Source organism: Vulpes lagopus, chromosome 2 (assembly GCF_018345385.1).
Source record: "Vulpes lagopus strain Blue_001 chromosome 2, ASM1834538v1, whole genome shotgun sequence".
NCBI lineage: Eukaryota > Metazoa > Chordata > Mammalia > Carnivora > Canidae > Vulpes > Vulpes lagopus.
Window position 1 is genome coordinate 121,870,905 of NC_054825.1, and position 4,798 is coordinate 121,875,702.

General features: G+C 38.2%; 1 pseudogene; it reads left to right on the top strand.

Moving 5' to 3' along the window:
- Positions 1-3,484: 3,484 nt before the first annotated feature.
- Positions 3,485-4,560, top strand: LOC121484847 (annotated as a pseudogene).
- The last annotated feature ends 238 nt before the right edge of the window (positions 4,561-4,798 follow it).

Below are 4,798 nucleotides of genomic sequence, written 5' to 3' on the forward strand. Positions count from 1 at the left end.
AATGATGAATCTAGACTTTTAAAAAGTTTGAAAGGAATGCATTCTGAAAGTGTATGTTGTGGCAAATCTGACTTGCATCCTGGGCTGAATTTCAGAAATGATACAAAGTGCTGGGGATGGAAGGATGGCAGAGGAATCCAACTACAGTTTCACAGCTGGATGTTGTGGTGCCACATTTGAGTGACTCCAATGCAGTATATCCATTATGAGCTTCTGGCATTGAAACAGACTGAAAAATCATCCAATATTCTTCTTTATTACGGGGAATATATTTATTCCATATGTGCTGAGCAAGTACATGTCTCATTGTAATTTTATTGTCATGTAATGATTTCAAAATTTCTTGCTTTTTATTATTATACTATGTGTTTATTTATCCAATAAATTAAAAAAAATCATTTCCTAAAATAGGAAATGATTATCCTCACTGTGCTGGTAATGGTCATGTATGAAAATTACAGATAAAAACTTAGAGGCAAAGATGTTTACTAAGTCTTTTCATGTATGCTTTTGTGAGTGCAGACTGTGATTTCTTTTGTTTTACTCTCAGATTAGCCACTCCAGTTTGAAATAATATCGAGCAACAAGGTTTATCATGCTTCCTTAGACATGCTAGTCCAGAGGCTAGCACATCTGATACAGGCTTCTTAATATTCAGAGATATTCTGTTTTCCTGAAGTTTTTATTATTCTTATTTGTTAATTTATATATTTTTTAAACACAATATCTTCAAGGGCTCTGAAAAGAAGTCAGAGTTTAAAGTCTATGCAAGCAAAAACGAAGCCAGGCCTACATTCCCTCCCTGCCCACTGTGACTCCCCAGACCATTCCAGGAACAACCAGATTAAATAGTTGTGCTCTGAACCAAAGCCGTAAGGCCACTATTTAGGTTTCCTTCGAAAAAGAAACTACGAACTTTAAAACGTGAGCTATCTTTGTGAAAATTCCCACTTTTCTTCTCTAGCCCTCCTATGCTAGGGTTGCCAACCAATTACCACCATATTCAACATTTGAAATATAGTTAGCATTTGAAATATTCCTATGTGCATTTACCTCTTTGACCACTTATAATTATTATATGCTGTCAACTGTAATTATACTAAACAATGGCATTCAGAGATTAAGGAGGTGAGGTCTTCCTGGTACATATTTGCCTGTTTAATGTCTAATTTCTCTCCAGATGTTGAACTCCATGAGGACAGGAACAGCTCATTTCTTTATCACCTCTCTGTCCCTATGAATGGTTGATTATAAGAAGGAGAAAGTATGCAATTGTCTCTTTATGGTTTAGGAACTATAAAGAAGAGTAAGTTAAAATTTTATGACTTTTGGGAATTACAAAGTAGCATGTATATTACCAACAGTCTCTTAATATCATCAATAATGAGCAAAAAAACAGTATTTGGACTTCAAATAGCAATGGAAAATATACATTTGCTGAACCTATGACTCAAAAAATAAAGAAATAAAATAAAGAAAATAGAAATTTCCCAAACAACCATTACATTGAATGGATATCCAATTTGGAATTTGTCGAGTTTCTCAAAGGAAGGCGTGTTCACCTAAAATGCATTGTTCAGAAACACATGAGATAATCTGTAATTTCTCACTCCTGTGGTCTTTAGGAGATAGCCTTTGACTTAAAGATAGCCTTCCCAGCTTGAAAATTTTATCATTATGATTAGCAAATACAGAATCATTTGTTTTTCTCTCCAGACTGTCTTGTCCTCCTCAGTAAATCCCATAGAGGACACAGTAGAGAAGTCAGGAATGCAAAGGAGGTCTGTGGTTTGGAAATGGCCCAAGACAAACTAAATTTTCCTAAATATGCATTAAACTGCCAGCAAAGAGCACCATGACCTAGAGCTTGAACAAAAGGAAAACCCATAGCTTTCTGAAGTCACTGGTTCTGTGAGCTGTATTAGGGAAAGGGCAGGGATCATTCACATGACTAAAATGTCCCTCTAAGTCCCAGGAAAACTTCCTCATGAGTAGAAAAATGGAATTATTCCCCCTTTTCCATCCCAGATTAAGTGTGCATTCCCCTGAGCAGCTCATACTTGAGAGCACTTGAGGGACCTACAGATCCCCACATTTGCTGTGAGACTTGCAATCTAAGGTCCTGCCCTCATCCTAAAGGAAGGTCCCAGGAAACTGATATTCAAGATCTGGGATTGCAAGATGCTTAGGACCAGAAGGTAAGCAATTGGCCCCAATTTTTCCTGAAACATCACCTTATAGAGCTATCTCAGCTAATGGTCTGGGTAGGAACCCGGGTAGAAGTATGTACGCAAAAGAGAAGGAAGGATGGTAACAAAGGTAACCACCTGCACAAGATTCTCCCCTATTTTGAGGTCACTAATTGGGAAAAATAGACAGTAGGCAAGAACCACCTACCCTTACATGTTTATTAAGTTTTTATAGAGTAAGTCTCTGGTGACTGCATTGATCCCTGTGTTCATACCCAAGGAACATGAAATGTAAGATGGCATTAGTGATACAGAAAGTAAAGAACAGACAAAAGCATAGAGGTAAAACAACTTAAATCACCAAGGTTTGTGTCTACTTAACCAGCTACATGAATATGAGCAACTTAATTAACTTCTCTGAGAATAATTTCCTCATCTTCTAAATGAGGCAGATGAGGCCAAAAGTTTCTCTTACTTCTAGGTTTACAATTATAGGATTCCCTGTCCCTAGTAGTGAATGTCTATAAATGCTATATGTAAGCAGAAAGCACGTGATGTGCGATATTCAATAGTAGTAAAAGGGGGATCATGATTGATGTGTGTCAGTGAGAGTTTGCTGCTGCTCTTTTCCAGTCATCCTGGAGGAGTTTACTTCCTAACATGTGTTGTAACCAAGAAAATAAAACTTAAGGATGTAGTAAAAGCATTAAGGACATTTTTCCTAGAAAGGAACAAAAATCTCTGTACCAGGAGGTGGGGAAAAAGGACAGAAGTAAACTCAGAAGAAGCAGAGAGCTAGAGAGTTTAGAAGTAGGATGTGAGGATCTAAACAAATTTGAGAAGATTTGTCACGGTCAAAACAAAGGACAGAAAAGATGATTCAAGCCCACCTTGACGGATATTCAGAGAAGGCCGATGGTGGTAAGCATAAATCTAATGATGATGAAGAGGGCAGTAACAATAGCTGCCATTTACTGAGCACTTACTAAGTGTTAGAACTCCTTGATAGAAAATTTAGAAATATCATGTGTGGTTTCTAGAACTCTCTCCAAAGGACAATTGTAATATTTACCATATAGATAAACAAAGGCTCAGAAAAAGTGACTTCCCAAGGGCAACCCCAGGTCTACCTGAATTGTTTTCAACAATCATTACTGTTTGCCCATGAACAGAAAAAAAAGCCCTTTTGGGCTTTTGGCAAATCTAGGATTTCGGGAGATTAAAATTATTAAGAAAGAGGCGCTCCTGAAGCCGCCACCTCTGCAGGAGCCCACAGTGGGACCCACGCAGGAACCATGTTTCACAACCAGTATGACAATGACGTCACTGTTTGGAGCCATCAGGGCAGGATTCATCAAATTGAATATCAATGGAAGCTGTCAAACAAGGTTCAGCCACAGTTGGTCTGAAATCAAAAACCCATACAGCGTTGGTTGCATTGAAGAGAGCACAGTCAGAGCTTGCAGCTCATCAGAAGAAAATTCTCCATGTTGATAACCATATTGATATCTCAGTTGCGGGACTTACTGCTGATGCTAGACTGTTAGGTAATTTTATGCGCCAGGAGTGTTTGGATTCCAGGAGGGTTTGGATTTGTATTTGACAGACCTCTTCCTGTGTCTCGTCTTGTATCTCTAACTGGAAGCAAGACCCAGATACCAACACAATGGTATGGCCAGAGACCATATGTTGGACCACATGTTGGACTGCTTATTGCTGGTTATGATGATATGGACTCTCACATTTTCCAAACCTGTCCATCTGCCAACTATTTTGACTGTAGAGCCATGTCCATTGGAGCCCGTTCTCAATCAGCTCGTACTTACTTGGAGAGACATATGTCTGGGTTTACGGAGTGCAATTTGAATGAACTGGTTAAACATGGTCTGCATGCCTTACGAGAGACACTTCCTGCAGAACAGGACCTAACTACAAAGAATGTTTCCACTGGAATTGTTGGTAAAGACTTGGAGTTTACCATTTATGATGATGATGATGTATCTCCGTTCCTGGAAGGTCTTGAAGAAAGACCACAGAGAAGGGCACAGCCTGCTCAACCTGATGATGAACCTGCAGAAAAGGCTGATGAACCAATGGAGCATTAAGTCACAAACCAGTCTATATGTGTATTATCAAATATGTAAGAATGCAGGAGCCCTTACTGATGACAGTAATCTATACTTTGAACCAAAAGATGCAGCGTGGTCTTCTGGTATGTTTTAGGAATCTGTCCAGATGTGTTTTTCCCAAGTAACTTGTCTGAACCATATAATGGTGTGCATTTTTCTTTGAGAGGGTCTATATAATCATTTTCTAGAAAGTATAGTTATCTGTACTAATGTTTTTATATGAAGAACATAGTGTCTTTGTGGTTTTAAAGACAACTGTGAAATAAAATTGTTTCACCTGCCTGTGTAAAAAAAATAAAAATAAATAAATAAATAAAATAAAATAAAATAAAAAATTATTAAGAAAGAGTAGTCAGAGGTAACCATTGATAGAGCTGATGGAACTATTTCTCCTTAAACAAAGGGACTGTGTCTTCTCTATCTTCTTGTTCCCTGCACTTAGCCTATGGCCGAGCACCCTGTGGAAGATGCGGAGATGTG